The 20,606-nt window shown below is 29.6% G+C and overlaps 1 long non-coding RNA gene across 1 annotated transcript; it reads right to left on the minus strand.

The window, feature by feature from the left end:
- Positions 1-220: 220 nt before the first annotated feature.
- LOC119682379 lies at positions 221-18,812 on the minus strand. Its single transcript, XR_005252580.1, has 5 exons — positions 18,738-18,812; positions 18,503-18,619; positions 974-1,042; positions 846-921; positions 221-530 (listed from the first exon to the last, which is right to left on the minus strand). It is a non-coding gene; the product is annotated as an uncharacterized LOC119682379 (long non-coding RNA).
- Between the last annotated feature and the right edge of the window lie 1,794 nt (positions 18,813-20,606).

A 20,606-nucleotide genomic window follows, 5' to 3' on the forward strand; every position in this document is an offset into this window, starting at 1 on the left:
GTATGGCGTTTTAGAGTGATCTAAAAATTTAAACCAAAGTGTATTTGAATTGGTTTAAAATACAATAATAATTATTTCTCCATCATTCTTTATTTCAAAACATTACTAAAACCAAATTTTAGACATAATTCTACTTTATTTTAACAAAACAAAACAATGAATAAATATTTAAATAAAATTTTAAATTGTAACATAATTAACTTTATCTTTCGATCCAACTTCCAACTTTTTGAAAAACATAAATTTTTTATTAAAAATGGTTAATGAAATTGTCAGTAAACTCAAATTATGTCCAAGTCCATCAAAATATAGCATTGATCCCAAGTTAATTCACGATGTCTGCTTTCATCATTCGTAGGAAACATGAACTCCAAAAATTTTACATAGTCAAAATTTTTACAAATATAAAAGCCAATTAAAGCAATTATAATAGCAAACAAAAAGTTCAATGTCTGACCCATTTTCAATAAAATTGATACTTAGGAAGACCCTTTGAGTAATATTTTTTGATTTACTACTTCGTGATATTGCTATAGAAAAAACCAAAAAGTTAGATGAAACCATAAAATGATTAGTAAATTAATTAAAATAATTTAATTATACATATGTGTAATATTTATTATGTTTATTAAGTCGAGATGTTTGCCCCTTGTTATTATATATAATTTATTATAATATAATTATAATATAATTTGTTATAATTAGTCAGCATGTATGGAATATATGTTCTTCATATAAAAACTAAATATATATCACTCTAGAACTTTTAAGATATCATAACGAAATTCATAAAAAATATTCTAAAGAATTAATCAATCTAATATATATAAATATATTATATGTACCAAATTCTTTAATCCTTTCTAAACTCCACTAACTCCAAATCTTCTCCACAGGAACAAGAGACAACAATCTTTAGCTCTGCAAAGAAATGCTTTTATTATTAAGAAATAATATATTCATGCAAAATTACTTATTTCCTCTAAAACTCCAGATCTCTTCAGGCTTTCTACACAGAACCAAGGAGCAATAATCTTGAGATCTGCAAAAACACACATTTATTGTTAGAAAACTTTCCTAGAATTTTTAGTCAATTAATAAAGTTAATTATAATTTCTATCAATAATAATTTCTATAAGATAAGATAAGAATGAACGGGGTACTAGCTCTCACTTGAGCAGAGGACTGCGACCATTATTGAACTTTTGTGCTACAACAGGCCCTAACCGAACACACCTCCTAGTGTCGGATTTCTATAATTTCTATAAGTATATATAAAATCTTTTTAAAAATCGAGACAAGGTTTTATGATACTTTTTTATATTTTAGTATTAAAGACAAAACATTGACAATATAGAAGTAAATCTTCGATAAAAAACCTTTATAGTAAAAATTCAGGGAGAGACTTTCGGAATAGATTCACATTAGAGAAGTTTTAGCATACTTACATGAGTTCCTCAAGCGTCTTTGATCTATATCCTTCCTTGAAATGGTAGGTGCATAAGACATGGATTTAGTTAAATAAGGTTTAGTGAAAGTTCAACTTAATTTATCAAACACAATAGTATGAAGAAATGCGTAAACTTACAATCAATATTCAAAATCATAGTTATCTCTGATATATCAAAACTTTACTACATTCAAAAATGAAATTATTTAACAAAATAAATTTTTTTTAATTCAAATTTAACAAACAATTTAGAAATCTTTCAATTTGTTTCTGAAATCATTAAATGAATTCTTTAAAATTGCTTGTATTTTGGAATAATTAGAAATTTTGGGTAAGATGAGTATAAATGTACGTAACTTGTCAGTGCAGCAGGCAGAAGATATGTTCCGTATTACAAATTTTGGACAGATCTTATATGCTTTGCCAAACCCTTTCGGCCCATCAGATTATGCTATTATACTATCTGCGGCAATTGAACCTCAACTTATCGAAGTTCGTATCTATTCAATGCAACCATTCTCTTTTTTGGTGGGCCGTTGTACTTGCCGACGTGTAGATGTCAAGCTATTGCATATGATTCCACGATTTGAAAGTATTGAAGTTTTGGATACCAACCAATACTTATCGATGGAAAAAATTATCAATGTTCGAAACTCACTAAGGCAAATCACTCATAGGTACTAATACCCGAACCCTTGTTCCAAGGAAAAAGGTCAGTAATATTTTTTAAAACTATTTTGTATTATAATTATAATTATAATTTTTTATAATTTATAATATTATAATTAAAATATTTATTAATTCTTGTACTTATTTAGAATTCTTAAGAACGTATGGAAGAATTACTTACATTGGCGATACTAAGAGCTTTTGATATTTGCTTATTTGTTACGATTATCATCTAGATTATCTAAATCTAGATTATAAAATTTATTGTAAAATTAAAAATATACCTAAATTACTTGTGGAAAAAAAAATAAATTTATTTGTGCCATAATTGTTTTTTTATTTATTTATGCATAGAATATATAGCGATGATTTAATGAGATAAGAAATGAGATAATATTTGAGTCATTCACAATATCGACTCTTCACAAAAAGATTCATCACTGCAGGTTTGCTTCATAGAATTCCTGCACAATATTTTCAACGATCGAGGTTCATAGCCTATAATGGAATTTAAAAAAGTATGGCTTATATGTAATACTCGTTAAATAGGTTATTCTGAATCTCTACTGTAATTCTGCATTGCAGTTTAGAGTCCCTACACAATATTTTCATTGATCGTAGTTAAGTTTAATGAAGTCTGCAATGGAGTTTAAAAAAGTATGGCTTATATGTAATACTCGTTAAATAGGTTATTATGAATCTCCACTGTAATTCTTCATATTGCAGTTTAGAGTCCCTACACAATATTTTCATTGATCGTTATTAAGTTTAATGAAATCATCAATGGAGTTTAAAAAAGTATAGCTTATATGTAATACTCGTTAAATAGGTTATACTGGATCTCCACTGTAATTCTGCATTGCAGTTTAGAGTCCCTACACAATATTTTCATTGATCGTAGTTAAGTTTAATGAAGTCATCAATGGAGTTTAAAAAAGTATGGCTTATATCAGTGACGACTGCTCTAAGGTGCGGAGGTGTGCGGTGAGCACCCTAACATAATTTGCAAAATGTCAAATAACATAGGTATATAAATTTATTAAGTATATTCACATCAACAATTATTATTATTTATTACATTTCCATATATATTTTTAAAGTTTTAGAAAAAACAATTAAATATAATTGTCTATGAAAACTCAATCAATTTGCTTCTGTTAGCTGCTATACTTGTTAGTTGTGCTCATATGTTTGCAGCTCAAATCACAGAACATTTCTATTATATTTCGTCTCTCCCCTTTGTGTGCAAAGAAGTTGGCCGCACATTCATACGTTGCATATGAACAAAATAATGTGCGTGTGCTCCCGTTCGTAATATCAGAAAATAGAGATTATATAGTGGGAATTGTATGAGAGTAATTTCTGTTCTATTCGAATATCAACTGCATTGCATACGAATCCAACATGATGATTTTGCCAAAGTGGTTGCATGAGCGGCTGAAGTTTGCAGCTCATCTCACCATATATTTCTATCACATTTCGTCTCTCCCCTTTTAACAGTAGCACCAACGAATTTCTGTTCTTACTGTGCGGAGTACTTGTCCGCACATTTACATATACGTTGCAAGTGGGTTTGATTTTGTTTGATCACTGCATAAACATGTATGTTTCCAAGTACAAACTCTTTTGTTTGAAAAAAGTTGGTTTGATGTTACAAGTATATGAAAAGTTTTGTTTCTTCCATATTGATATAATATTAAATTTATATATAAATTGATTATTTAATTTGTTTAATATATTATTTTGTTAATGAATTGTTAATATAATATTGCGAATATATTGTTGCCTTATATAATATAGTTATTATTAATAAAAGATCTCATATATTTTAATATAAGTGGTACATGTAAAAACAACATTATAGAAGGGCCGCACACCCTTCCAGATAGGGTCGTCACTGGCTTATATGTAATACTCGTTAAATAGGTTATACTGTATCTCCACTGTAATTTTCCATATTGCAGTTTAGAGTTCCTACACAATACTGAATGAAGTTGAAAAAGTTATGAGTTATATCGAAGATTCCTTTGCAATGATATGCGTTATACTAGATCACGTCTGCAATTCTTTAGATATTAAATAATAAATCTTCATTTATCATACAATTGGACGTACATAAAATATTAGTATTGTGTACCCATATGAATAACTCTCTTGGTAGATTTAATATTAATTCAATTGAAAGAACCGACAATATTCTAACGCCATTTGTTAATGGTTAATCAAATAGAATTTTTACGTATAAAATGTCAAAAATTCCTAGAAGTTCTTTGAATACAAAACCATTTGACATTTTTATTCTAAGCAATTAAATCACATGGGGGTTATGGTAATTTAATACGTAATTTATTTACTCAAAAGAATCTATGAGACTAAATGTTCTACAAAAATTTAGGCCACTCCTACCTCAAAGAAATACGCCAATGTTATTGTCAACAAAGTCCATTGTTTTCCTAAAAATTTTATGCGACAAATTTTTTCCATTCAATTGAAGAACATTAATGGGCATTCCGTTAAGCGCACCAGAAATCCAATCAATTGTTAAGTGTGCGATTATCCTAAGCCAATAGGGAAATAGGCGTTTGAGTAGGAACAGAAAGTACTATACATAGAGCAAAAATCAAAAGCAAATTTTTTTCCTCATATTATTTCGATTTTGGCTCTATCAAAGGCCAAAAAGTATTGAATGTCATTTAATTGTATTAGCAAATTTTATTTTATTTTAATTCTTTTTTTGTTTTGTTGCTATATGATCCTTTAGAAATTCTTAAAATTTTCCAAAATATGCAAACTACAATGACTGTCGAACACAATTATATTTAAACTTGTCTATATCATACAATCTATATATGCATAATCATTAAGAATCCGTGTTTAATTTTAATGCCTGCGGGAGGAGGACAATTTCCTTTAAGCACAATGTCAAAAGACTTCTTAAGTTGCTGCCTCAAACGTCGTATGAAATGAAAATCATTTCGGAAAATTGATAGAGCAATTATTTTTCAAGTTGCCCACTAAAAATGTTATTATAATAAAATCTAAAAAATTGCTGTTCAATTAAATCTGGACGAGCGATAAAAACTTATCCACCGCAGACATCTTCAGACAATAACCATGAGAGTGCAGCCTGACAGACACATCAAATTGGCATTTTTGGCAATGAAAACTCGCTTTATTCCGAAATCCATTGTCAGGGAAAGATGAAGAACAAGAAGAAGCAAAGGAAGCATTCCTTACTGAAAATATTCATACACAAAAATATAAATGTGTAAATATTTTTACTGTCACATTTACATTGAGCATTGCCACCGCTCAAAGTGAAAGAGCCACTTCAATGTGATGCAATTTTATTTTAAATTTTATATTTTGCACTCGAATCTTTCGAATCTTTTTGGCAAATGCTGCTGCACTCGGCAGCTGAAAGCACTAGAAAGACACAGCCAAACTTTGCTGAGTTGGATTTTATGCAGATTAAGCGATACTCTTGTCTGGCACGACTAATTTTATGTGTTCGTAGTGGATTTAAATTTCTAATCTTCTTGAATTTGTCAAGCAAGTGCTGTGCTGCACTCTGGGATTTTTTATTAAACTCAGTTTAAATTAGATAAAGTGTAATTGCGTCCATTAGACGTTAAAAGAAGAGATTATATAGTATACCAATAATTTGTGGATTAAAGACATAAAAATTGTATAATATTTAACATAAGATAGAGTTTATAGCTATAGAATAGTTGCATAGATTAAATTAATAACTTAAGTAGCGATCTTATTATTTAAAGCGATTTAAGTACTTGACTTCCAGTAAGTAGTTATTATCTTATATATTTATAAAATATAAGTGAGATAAGCTGACTTATGATAATATCAAATTTTTGCTATAAAATCTTCTATTATTTATTTTGAACTTATATTAGTTATATCAATTTTTTATATGTATTGACGTTCAGACCTTCAGTCACCCAATTATCAGACTGGAGTGCCGTCACTGGAACTTCTATTTTGCTTTGGAACTTTAATTCCAAAAAAGTTTTGTGCAGAATGATGACAGAGCTGCTTGATGAGATAATTGTGTTTGTGGACAAGCTAATCAACAGTGAAGTTAAATCAATACCTCGTTTATTTGATGTTAACAAGGTAAAAAAATTGTTAACTTAAAATTTTAGATACAGCCTAAAGCTATAAAGCCCGTTTGATTGCATGATAAGAGAGTTATCGCTAAGTGTTATTAAATGTTTACTATATGTATTTATAAAATAGATTTTAGTTTTAATAATCCTAGCTATTCCACTCAAACCAATGGATGTTCGATTCTCAGGATTGTAAGTTCCCTCATTCTATCCCTATTCAGGTTTAGAAACCTGTTCAAGTTTCTGCATGTCAGAAAATATAGTTGATTATGGTACAGATTTTGTTATATTACTGTTAGTCAAATGTTTTGGTATTATATGAACTACAAGTAACTGAAAATCTCCAACTTAGCGATGCCTTTGCTGTACAATCATCTTTAGTTCATTTGACTTCTATGATATAATCTATATATAGGTATATGCTAATAAATGCAACCGTCTGCACATTCAGACCTAATAACATTATACCAAAAAAGGTATTAAGTGCTGTCGTTGGAGTTGCTTTTAAATAATCAGTTAAGAGTGATTTTGCTGGTTCTGTAATTTTTCTGGTTCCTATCTATTATATTGGCGGTTCATACTATTGTCTGTAGAGTCACAAACAAGTTGTTGGAATTAATCCATTATTTTTACATTATACCTATAAGGATAGCTTATTGTTCACTAAATTAGAAACATGATGATTGACTTAATATACTCTAGTACACCACTATAGAGAGTATATAGTCGTTGACATAATAAAATTCAATTAAAAATAAAAACTAATTTTATATTCGCAAATATTTATCTTCTTTATAATTTCTACTCAATGATAATTAGTAGTTGTAATTTAAAATTTTTTGTTGGAATTTAGCATTGTTCGAATATCAAACTGTGTTCCCTTATGAAACTTAAATGTGTTTTTAATTTTTAGCGGCAAAAGATGCCGACAGAAAAAGTGAAAAAAAAACAACATAAAACCTCAAGACTAAAACCTTTTCAGGTGATTAATCAGCGCCAAAAATAATTTCTGTTCGCGTTCAATTTAACCGTGGTCCAAACAGGTAACAAGTCCCACAGGCGTTCACAGTGTTTCGTCTTCGCTTTATGTAAATTTGTTAACTTGTTTATAATTACAATGCTTAAGTGTATTTAGACTTGTTAATAAGGCGCTAAGCAGCTTGACCAACAATCAATACAACAGCTTCTTTTCAATAGACCGCCGAAGTCCTTGACCTACCTACCTACCGAGTGTGTGAACATACAAGTCATAAGTAAGTTCATTCAATCCGATGCCGTAATATACATTTTACACTTAAATTTTTATGAGGTGTGTTAAAAGGCGAAATTAGTCAAAATTTGTTAACTAAAGTTACACAAAAATTATTTTTAATTATTCCCGTTAAATAAAAAATTCACAATGAATATAATTTGTTCAAATTACACGAGTTCCAATAAATTATATATTCAACAGTCTTAAATTCTTGTTGTAATTAATTTTTTAGATATTTTCAAAAATGTGTAATTTAGTTAATATCAGTATTGTATTCGAACATTACGATGTTCGCGCAGTTCCAATATATTCGAATTAGAAAAATTGAATCGAACATGTTAAATACGTGAAAATTTCTGTCTTGCGTGAAGAACTGATCTGCTCTATGTAACTTATTTGTGTAGTCTTTATCAGTACTTTAATATATTCGAACATTGTGATGGTCGAGTAACACGAGTATATTCGAATTCGAAAAATTGGAATAAAAATGTTAAATGATTAAAAATGTTTGACTTGTTTTAAGAACTTATCTGGCTTATGTTTTATTTTAATTCCGTTCTGTTTTATATACACGTATATATGGTCAATTAAGTTCACAACAACTTTAAGTTGTTAAGTTGTTTCAGTTATCGAATAGTGTTTAGAGACCTATTATATACGCATATATATATATATATATATATCATTAATGTAGTTCGAAAATTTTTAAACAAACTGTACATAAATTGAACTACACATATATATGTATATATCTAGCTATACATAAACTTATATATACAAACTATGTATAAACTTTATATATATCTTTATATAATATATAAACATATTTGATCATATGAAATCATTTTATAAAATTTACTTAAACAAATTGTTAGTGGATGTTCTCTTTACCAAATCAAAGATTCAACATCAAATTAATAATTAATTAATTAATATTTCTGATATAAACGAGCTATACACACATTCACATTCAACTGGTGATAGACTATTCATGGTACAGTGGATACATTAAAATTTTTCAACTAATTTCTGTCGTTTCCGTTTCTTTAGGGTCACCAAAAATTTGTGTGGCCTGGTACTGACATTATGAAACTCGTTTTCTGTTAGCATATCTTAGTCGGTTTTTCTTGTTTGTTTCCCTAAATCAGTTACAAACAAATATCATTCAATCCAACCAAATACTTAACATAACATTATATGCCATCACACCAGGCTTTAAAGTTATTTGTGGACCGGCCTTTGAAAATAAACGATTGTATTGAGTATTCCCATATTTAACCCATTTTTCATCACCTGCAAACATTCGCCTCAAAAATGCTTTCGAGATATTTAAATCTGTGTATGCGTATAGTATATATCAAAATTGATATCTATTTTACTTTCTACTGGCTTAGATAAGCCTAATCCACTAGGTATTAAGTTCAGTAGAGAACTGATTACTATGATTCCTGGAATGAACTATCCACGTTGCTATGGAAATCTTCTCGACTTATTGCGAAGAGTTGATTTTAATGGGTTCAAATCTCACTTATATGTTCTATAAAAAATTTTTTATGTGGGTCCCTAGCCCGCGTACCTATAGAAATTTCGTACACTTCCAAAGCTATTCTATTGTTTTTTCGATTCTTCTCGTTTTGAGGTGATTTTATATCTACTTACAAATATTTTTGAGTATACCTATTAAATAGGTCTTTAATGTCCAATTTGCATTGTGTGTTGATTTTTTCGCAAGATAACTATTAGGTTTTTTTTCGATTGGATTTAATTTGACAAATTATAGTTTTTAGAATCTTTCTTTTATAATCTAGTAAACGGTTTCTTACCATGTTAGCTTTCTTTAGTTGAAATTAAACTCCTTAACTGCTTGTATCTCATTCTATTAAGAAATTTTAGCTAGAATAGATTTATATTTTCATCATTTTATTAGTCTTTTACAATATTATGATAATGAAGAGATTATTATAAATATAGAAATTCAACAAATTGCCCCCTACGCCTCTGCAAAAATCAGCAAAATAAGACTTACTATGTATAATTTTCAAATGAGACACATGTATCCGCAAAAATATATACAATTTTTTTTTTTATTATTTCCAAACTATTTTTACAAAATTTTAGGGCAAATGATATGCCATCAACTTGTCAGATGCCAACAATACCAAAAGGCACATGAGAGTGCAACACCCCAAATTGCATTTGAAGTTAATTTCAGCAAATTGCATGCCACAAAGTGTTAAGCAGAATGCAAGGTAAAAATGCAGAGACAAGCAAAAAACTTAAATGAAATTGCAACTACGATTCGATCGAAGTTCGCCAAAATAAAAGGAGACTGAAGTACTGAAATTGAAATGGCAAAAACCTTTGAAAGTAAGAAAAATTCTATGAAAAAAAATCGCTTCAACAAAAATTAAATTACACCTTGGCAAGAAAAAATAATAAAAATAAGTGCACAAAAGACGTAATTTGTTACTTTTTTTCACTTTAATAGAAAAAAAAACCATTGTTGCCCCTGTGCACTGCTGCAAGTGCCACTACTGATACCAACATCAATATTACAATTTAAGTACCCCCTTTGCAATGCGCAGCTCCGCCTTCTCAAAATTGCGCAAAGGGCATAGTATCGCTGTTGGCTTTAGTAGCATAGCTGCCTGCATCTCCATCATCGATGGTGCACTCTTCTCTGGTTATTGCCTGGTGCATCGCTGCTTGACTGCCATGAAAACTCACGCGAGCGTAATTTGGCAATTGGCTTATTAACGCGAAACTTCAGAAATATCAAAAGAAAAAAAGACCAGAAAAAACTCCACTGGACTTCGCACAGCAAAGAGCACCGCACACGAACCACTTATATATATCAACTCCTTGTTAGAGACTGGGCCGACTGACAGACAGACTGCGGCTGATCGATCGATGAGTTTATGCTTGGCAGTGCTCAGTTTTGCTTGGTGTGCGCACATGCGCAATTTGAAATTTTAACTTTAGTATTATCGTTCCTAAGTCGGAATTGGATTTGTTGTTATTGTTCCAACTGAGTTGGTACCGTAGATCTGCCTGTCTGTCTGTCTGTCTTTAGTTCTTATTGCCTCGTATAATGAGCTTAAACTTGTAATTTTCTCAATTTCAGAGGCGTCATTCCAGGGAGTTTAGTTGTGATAAAAATTCAATTTTTGTCAATTTAATTCATCACATTTTTACTAGAATATTCAAGCATCTATTTAACGTTGTGGATGGATAGAGCACTAAAATGCAATTACTAAAATTTAGATAAAATAAATCAAAGTTGAGTAGAATATATTGAAGAAGATAAAACAAACAGAATAGGACATAGAAACTAATTTTTATTAAGTTGCGAATTTTACTTTACGACCTGGGGAACTATTATCTTTTCAAGTCCAATTTTCTCTACAAGACTTAACTAAGTCTTACTTCTTCATTTAGTATGGGATGCACATCTGGATTCAGAGTTTCAACCCAATTTTCTTGACAAATTAAAATACTGAAACTTCATCTCCGAGTATTTTTTCTTCATTTGATGTAAGATGAACTACTGGATTGAAATTATTTTTTTAATCTTGATTTTCTCTATAAATTGAGATATTGAACTTCTTTCATTAAATCTTATTTCTTAATTTAACCTAACGTGCCCACCTTATTATTTCTTTCGTTTATTTATCAGTGCCGAACAAGCTATTAGCCCTGTAATTGGAACTATTCTAATTCCAAAATTATTTTTATTTAGTTACACACAATACTTAAATCATTTTAGATTGGAAGTCCCTATAAGCGATTTTACTTTATAATAGGCATGGTAAATCGTCTCAGTTTAGGAACTATCCGCCTCTATAAGCAGCGATCCCCTTTCCTCACAAGTTTGCTTGCAGTTTCGTTGTTGGAAACACCCACTAGTACTGACGGAAATTAAAGAATCCATATCAAAATATTTAGGTTAAAGACATACAGCCTTTCTAGACAATCCATTATCAGTTTTCATAATAGGTAATAGAATCGATAACTTTAATTGCTGTTTGGATTTCAGTTAAGATAACTGTTCTATAGTTTTGATAATAACATTCAAGGCTAAAGTAATCACACCTGTCAATCGTATAAATTTAGAAGTTAGTTGTGTTCTTGTCGTGCGCTTGACTAGCATCGAATGATTTTGGGAAAGGATACGAGGCTTGATCATTCTCGTAATAAAATCACTCAACATATTTGGAATGCAACCTTTACTGACATTAGCTATCATTAAAATTGACAATGGACACTGTCGAATTGATTGTGAAGGAGAGGCGAGATGCCACATTAATATATAGTCTATAACTATAACTAAAAACAAGTACAGTAGTTGCTCCCCATCTCGGGTTCAGAGAAATGAATAGGATTGGACCTGAGAGATAAAGTTTGAGCGAGTGTAAACAGACAATTCAAATGGATACAAGAATGATTCGCATTACTAACTTAAAAACTGCTACCGATGATTGAAAAATAGAGGTGCTCTTATCGGAGGTGGAAGACTAGGAGTGTTCAACTAGTGAAGTACTACAATCCCTTATATTACTAAAGGATATTAACATACCATTTGTTTCAAGTTATATATCATTCAACTTTCATCGTTTATGAACCACATTTATGCTAAGATTTGAATGAGTTCTAATTTTGACATAATTTTAGAAAAACACATTCAATGCATTCCTTTTATTCCTTACCAAAGATATTACTGTTGAGGTTTTTTAATAATGCCACATTCTAAACTTAACTACTTTATCCAGTTCACTTCTGCAAATTTGAACTTATATTCTCTTTTTCCCAAAATTTTTGTTCATGCCCACCATGATTATCACGTTCGTATCTTTGTTGTTGCAGTTTCGGTGCGAATACTCGTAACATCATTGATTTGGAGGTCAGTCTGTGCGGTGCCTAAATGACTTGAGAAGAAATATCATAAGAGCTTAGCAGGCTGTTGCGAATTACATTTTTGATTGCTACCGCCTCGCGCCACCAACACCTCTGCGCTGTAATTTAAGTTTATTGCTGGAAGGCGCCGATGTGCCCATAAATAAATTTAACAGAATTCTAATGTCAGGTACTGATAAACTTAACTTAAGTAATATAAATAAGAAAAAACTTAAATTTTAAATTCAAGTTAATCTTAAAATTGCTTCAGAAAATGAGACAGAGTTCATATTGTTTGAACTAATGAAATATGCTAGATACTTTCTCATAAAGGACAAGGTTCTTCTGGGTCATTTAAGTTAGATTAAAGTAAGCAGTTAACTTATTTAGAATAAAAGTATCAATGTGTTATATATTGAACATTATTTATTAAATATATTTGTAGCTCATTTTAAGTTGAAAAGGTAAACCTAGAAGGTAAATTCTATACATAAGATACAATATATAGTGACAGGAGCGGTTTAATGCATCAAATTTTTTGTGGTTTTTTATTTGTAGTCTAAATACTGTTCTTGACTTTATACTCTCATGTCTAATATTAATACTGTTAATTAATATTAGTATTAATACTAATATTAATACTAATATTAATACTAATAATACTGTTTTCTTTAAGAAAATTTATTAAAAATATTTTCAAATCTGATATTTGTTTTTTAAGTTTAAAAATTTATTCTAATTTATTATAAATTTTAAATCAAAATCATAACAGACATTATTAACCAACACTTTCAAAATTTTGCAAGATCAATCTTATATGTATCGCATGGTCAGTTCTATGTAGAAATTCTTGTGAAATAATCAGTTAAACAAAAAATTACTTTCTTCTATCTTCCTTTCTAAGACACGGGCAAAGTGTCTTGAATTAGAAAACTCTAAGATGGTCAGTGAAAATATTTTGTATTATATTTGCGATATACCTATGAAGTGTAATATTTCAAGAACTGTTTTTGGAATACGCCTTATATCGTCTCATAAAAAAATTCTTTAAAACGTACGCTGGGTGACAGAAATTTCAAAACTCAATAATAGTTAAGATGGTCACTGACTCTATTCTGTATTATAATTGCCATATATAGAGTGCAACATTTTAGAAACTCTTGTTGAAGGATTCCCTGCATTCATTTATAATAAAAATTTCTAACAAGTATAATAGGATCTCAAGAATATGAAAACTGATCAAGTTGAGTTGATCAATAAAATTATTTTGTATAATAATTGCCATATATAAACTGAAGCATCTCAGAAATCCTTTTTTAAGGATCCTTTATACTTGTTGAAATAAGATTTTTAAACACATAAATAGGATTTCAAAAATTTAAAAACTCACCATCTGGTATCGAGTGCGAAATCTTAGAAACTCTTTTTGAGGGATCCCTTATAACATCTCAAGAATATCTTAAGCATTTAAATTGACGAATGAAATTATATTCTATTGTGTAGTTGCTATATATATGGTACAACCCATAATCCCAAAGAACTGTCATTAAGTGGCATCCGAAACCCCATCCGAATATTATTATTTTATTATTAAAATTTTAACATTAAAAATATATTTGAATTACAATTAAATTTAAAGAAATACAATTACTAGAAAGAATACCAGAAGAATTACATTTAGGAAGTATTGAGAGGTTGTCTATATATTGTCTATACCTATATTGAAAAAATCTACTTTCTACTAAAGTGTTAGCTCACGGCGAAGAAGATCAAATGAATTACTTTCAAACGAAAGGAAACTAAGAGCTGCTAAACATTAGAATATTTAGAAATCATAACTGTTTTCAGTTGAGACCAAAAAGAAATATTTATCACAGGAACAGAACTCTCACAAAAAGGAAAACAAAAAGAAAAAGTGTTACGAAGTCCAAATTTAATTCCAATGGCACTTCATAATGCATTTAGCTTCACAGAGCTACTTTTAGAGAATAACGAAAACAACAACAACAACAATGCGAAGAAACAGTCAAGAAACGTGTTACGGATGCACATTCATTACCTTGGCTGAAATAACGAATTACTATCAAGGGTAATCATTATCCAAGGCAGTCATTCACTTATGCCGACGCGCAGGCGCAACACTGGAATATTGCAACTGCACCAAATGCATCAAATGCAGCGAATGCAGCACATCACAACACATCGTTTGCGCGGTGTAAAATGACTCTACTGAAACCTACAATTACCATCGCCAAGTTTGATAGCTTCTTACTCAACTGACGCGGAGATGGCTGCTCCATACCCAGGCACAACGTTCCATGTTTTGGTGCAGAGTACACGTCAAGAGAAAAAATACTTCAACAAAGTTTTATGTTGAATTAGTCGACTGGAGATCCTCTTTAGCATAAATTTTAATATAAATTTTTGTCTTTAAAGTAGTCTATCTATCTGTTAGTTAGTCTGTCTGTCTTTTTGTTACATTTAATTTATTTTTGTTTTTTTTTTATAGTAAATTTTGTATTATTTTGAAGTTCTTTTGGATGCATAATTTGTTCGATTGTTTTTTAGGAATTTTATATAGTTTAAATGATTCATTTTTGGTTTGCGTGTTGTTTTCATAAAGGAAAATTAAATGAAATGAATTAAATTATAGCTACCAATTTAATTTTTAATTAAAATTATTAATTATTCATTCCGATTTGCATTATTTTTTTTTTAATGACTTTATTTGTTAATAAACGTTCATGTAGCATGCTAAGTGCATGTATTGAATAAATAATAATTGATACTCTATATGTAGTATATTTTGATCATAGTTTGCTATTATTTATTTAATTCTAAATATGAGAAATAATTCCAAGACCTCAGATGACGACTATTTGGCAATACCCGAAGCAGCTGTATGTTCTTCCGAAAATTCAATTTATTAAAAATAATAATAATGAAAATTTTGTTGTCGCAATTTAGTGCTGTTCTAAACCTTTTTAATAAAATATATTTTTATTATATATTTTTAATTCATTTAATAATTAAATTAAAATTCATCACATAAGCAATCCTCTAAGAAACATACTTCGATTCATCCTTAAACAAATCCTTAATTTTTATAAATAGAAAATCTGCAGCTTGATCGAGCATGTGAGGTATATATACATTTCTTTGAGAATCTATAAATATTTTGTGTGAATAAAATTGACATAACAATAGATAATATAATGAAAAGGAAATTAACTGTAAATATGTATCCTGTAAGAAAATAATTTCACTGCATGTAAAAGGTTTCGTCATTGTGGTCAGAAAAATCCACACCAAATGTCACTTGTGCCTACTGTTACAGGAGGTGTGATGTTTTACAATTTGACAAATAGGAAAGGTGTCAGACGTAGTAAGAAACTCACAGGCAGGAAGCATATGAGCATGAAAAGTGGACAATAACAGGAGTCATTAATCACAATCAACTTAATGTCAGGATCCTTGCTTGATGTTTGTTTTTCTATTTTACTATTTTCTATTTTTCTACTTTTCATTGTAATATTTTCTATTCTAGTTTATTAATATCTTTTTTTTGTTGTTGTTGTTTTAAAAGAATTTTTCAACTACAATAACAATTTTAAGGACACATTTTTGTATAGTACACTGTGTAGCAGAAATTAAAGAAATAACTAAAAAGGATGAATTTATGGATCTATTGTACATTTTGTGGTCATGCATTCGTACTTGTGTGCTTGTAAACATAATTTAGATTCATAAGAATTTGAGGACACTATGTATTGTATGGAAAAGGTATGACCTATGTTCTTAATAAAGGATATTTTATAATGGATTATGATCTGTTTTATATATTTTTTTGTTAACCACAAATGTGTTTAACCAAAAATTGCATATTGTTATTAGTTCCGGTATTTAAGACTATTTAGAAGAAAAAACACATATTCCTTTTGTGTATGTAATTATTAAAAATAGACTTAAAAAAAAAATATTTTTTTTTTGCTTCAATATCTTACTAAGAATGATATGTACTTTTTAGATACTTTTTTTTTATCTAACTAATCGCTGAAATTTAGCGTGTAATCTGCAGGTGTACCATCATCATAATGCTAATTAAGTACAAATTTCTTTAATACTAATGACTTCAGCTGGATTAAGTCATTCCATTAAAAAATTTTCAAGTATGTAAATTTATTATGCACAGAGGAAATCCACTTTTCAACACCGCTAAGTTAACGAATTGCTGTGAAGATAAAATCTCAAAGGCAAATCTTTGTGTTTAGTTTCATTTTATTTATTTTTTTGCCTTATGAATATTTTAACCGAAACTGAGTTGAACTTAGATTTACTCTATTAAATGCACTGAGGCATAAAAGCGGCATTAATTCTATGCGGAAAATCATAACAAAACCATTATCAGCATTAACCCATCTTCATCATCCGTTTTCCACTTCTGCATATTAAGCGGAAACATTTTCTTGTATTTCCAACAACCATGGATAATTTTCGAAATGTAATTAAGATGTTAAAATTTTTACTTTTGTTTTATTTTAATTTTAATTAAGTTTGAATACAAATTTAAATTAAAATAACTGAAAAAAAAAAATTTTTTTTTAATTTTTCTGTTTTGTTTTTTTAATAAATTTAATTGTCCATGAAAATTTTTGGTTATTTATTTACAAAATAAAATTAATGGTGTTGTTGGTGGGAGAGTGAATAGTGGGAGAGAGTCTACAATTTTGGAGAAAACATAAATTTCAGTTTTATATGTGAAAGTGTTATAAACCTACTTATTAAAGGAACAGCAAAACTCCAAGACCGATTAAAGTTTAACATTGGATAGTATAACTGCTAATCATGGTTCAAATGTTGGAACTTTAGTGAGGACGTTAGTGGTAATCATCAATGTACAGTTTGTACATATAAATACTTGAAAAAAGTAATACATATAAGTAATACAATATGTATTTATAGACACTAATATAGTAAGTTCCCACAATCATGGTTATGCTACGACGCTACTTCCATCACACAATGTGCCAAAACATAAATTAGACGATCAAAATTCGGTATTTCTTAAACCTCTAGAGATAGTGAAATTAAATTTTCTTTAAATAAAGTTTGTAAGATGACCTTTCTTTTCAAATTTTTAAATATATATATATCAAAATACACGTATTCAGTACAACAAATTTCAACTTTCTATCTATCATAGTTTTTGAGGTAAAGTATACAAGATAATGTAGAAGTTTACCATATTTGGGCCCAAGTTTGAAGAGGTTCCTCCGGTAAGCCAATTGATCTCAATTACTTTCAAAAGAAAGGCTTTCACAAAAAGATAATTTTTTTTTCAATATCTCCACTTGTTCAGTAAATATTCATAGTACCAAAGTCTAGCTAAAACATATTACAGAGATAATAAAATTAAATACCATATAATATTACCACTATCTAATACACAATGATAATCACAGTACAAGCTCACTTAAGAGAAAAATAACGAATATTTTCAATAAAATAATAAAAATGAATTATCTAGTACTTTATTAAAAGAATACAACCGTGTTGTACATATGTTACCTGTCACTTTTGTATATGTAAATATACAAAAATGTCGTTTTGACGAAAAAGTCCAGCACTTGATTAAATAACAGCGACTGACTACAGTAGCTCGAAATATCAAAAACGTAACGGAAAAAATGCTGTTCAGTAGCACTTAAAGATATTAAATTGCCATAATAGTCTCCAATAATATTTTAATACTACTTTGAGCATTATTCTTAGTATTACTAATCATCACACTTCTATAATTTTATATATATATATATACAATATACATTACATTATACATATGTATAGTGTACATATATATATCTACACCTGTTTTTATTTGTCCTGAAGAAAGGGAATGCTTTATGTCGTCAGAACGGTATGCCTCTTCACCCCCCCTTACCGTCTCTTTGGATAGACTTATTACCCCTCGAGACCAATTTTGCAATAAGATACTTATTTAATAAAATATAATGATAATTATATTATTATATAATTATAATAATAATATAATAAACATAATTAATTAATTAATATAATTATTGTATTATTTTATAATTATAATAAAATTACCTGACTTTTTTATAGAAATGTTGAATGATTAAACCTTGGTTTTATTGCTTCAAACTTGTAGCCAACTTCAAATTTTTGACAAAATGAATAATTTGGTATTTAGCTCAGATAGTTTTGCTGAAAAGTTCGACAAAGAAGATAATATATTATTGGTAAAGAAAAAAAACTGAGTTAAATGAAGTGATGTCAGGATATTGAAGGAATTTAGAACTATTTTTAGTCGAGGCACGCACACCTTTTCACGACAATGGACCGGAAGCAACTGTTTACACGTCAGCAAGAATTAGTCACTATATGCTTTCGTTTCTAGCTGTGTTTGGAAAAGATTGACATGTTTTTCAGAGTAAGTAGATATGACACTTTTGTTAAACTGTCAAAATTAGACTAATAAAACGAACACGACGAGCATATATTACGATTTGATAATGTAAACGGTCAAATAAAAAGGCAACTCCTTTTAATAAAGAGTTTTTCCAATAGGTCTAAGTCCAAGAATATATTTGAAGTGATATATGCCATATTTAAAACGTAGAACATAGACCTATGAACAGATAAATAATTTAATTATCACGTAGTGCAACAAAGCAAAAGGGTACTAACCGCTTTAAGTGAACGACACAATATTCCTCTAATGTAGGCCCATGAGAATATTATAGGATATGGAAAAGCTGATTTTATGGTAAGAAAGGAATCTTTTGTATAGAAACAGTCACAGCTTAAATAATTTTTAAAGTTAAGTACTTTTAATAAGCGAGTAGATGTGCCGAGTAGAGAAGATTTTTCTAGATTAAGACCAATCCTGTCCTGCTTTATTGGAAACTAGTCTGTCGAAATATGAAACTCTTATAATATTTAGTGTCACAGTGACTTAATTCTTAATTTAGTGACTTAATTCTTAGTCAAGCGAAAATAAATCATAATAAATAAGTAATCAAGAAGACACATCCCTTTCTAAATGAGTACGTCTATGCTTTCTGGCTACGATGAATTTAGCTTACTTAATACTAAGCCTAGCTAATGTTCTCTCTGCCATTATCTTCTATAACCATTTCTAAGAGGTGGTTTTAGTGGGTTCAAGTCTCACACTGTGGCTCTCGTTGCTTTTCACAAAGGAAACAAAATTGTTGACGAACCAAGAAGAGCTATGAGCTAAACTAAAGATTGTTGTGATTTTTTATTATGATTATATGTTATTTATATATTTATCATTCAATTACAATTAAAAATGTATTGTAATCAAAATGGTTTACCTAATTACGAAAACAATCTTCAAGAAAATGGCACGAGAATATATCGGAATCTTATTGATTTAAAGTTTAACGTTGCAGTTAGTTTCGAATAATGTAAACAAATCATCAATGTACATATTAGTGTATTCTGGTATTTGTTAAACGTACACGATCCAATATTTGAGTTGAGTTAAGGAAATTACAGAATTAGAACGCAAATGTACACGTCATTCGACTGTAGTCTTTTGATTTAATTGAATTTCTAGCATTTAACCACTTCCGAAATTAATATTTAACTAAAATTTAATTGTGCCATACATTTGTACCACAAAACAAAGTACACGTATGCAGTGCAATATGTTCCGAAAAGCAGGCAATGCCAATTGCGAAAGCGGGCCCAGCTGTCCTAATTCCCACATCAATCAAACGCTGCTGCAATTGTGTGCGCGTATGTTTAGCATTTTCCACACAGAGAGCCCCTCGCACGATATGCCGCCTATAGTAGAGTTTTACTTTACGAAATTGACCTGAGGTCGGTCTAACCTTAGATTAAATAACCACTAAACAAAACATGTATGTCCGATCGATTTTCACTATAAATGCAAAAACATGCACACACGGCTGCACTAATGTCTACTTTGGCCCAACCGTAATGTGGCCCAAAAAGCGGTTGCATTGTGTGGGTAATTGCCACACAATGGAGAAGGAAACGTAACAAGAAACGGACTAATATTTGCATATCCTTAGACACGTTTTAAATGCAATAGTCGTAGTCCTATCCAATCCTAGTAATAGTTTCACTTGTGAATTATGTTATTACTATTTCAAACACAATTTGCCTAAGTGTGTATATGGTGGAGTGCCGAGCGCCACGT

This window comes from Teleopsis dalmanni, chromosome 2 (genome assembly GCF_002237135.1).
Source record: "Teleopsis dalmanni isolate 2A chromosome 2, ASM223713v2, whole genome shotgun sequence".
Taxonomy (NCBI): Eukaryota; Metazoa; Arthropoda; class Insecta; order Diptera; family Diopsidae; genus Teleopsis; species Teleopsis dalmanni.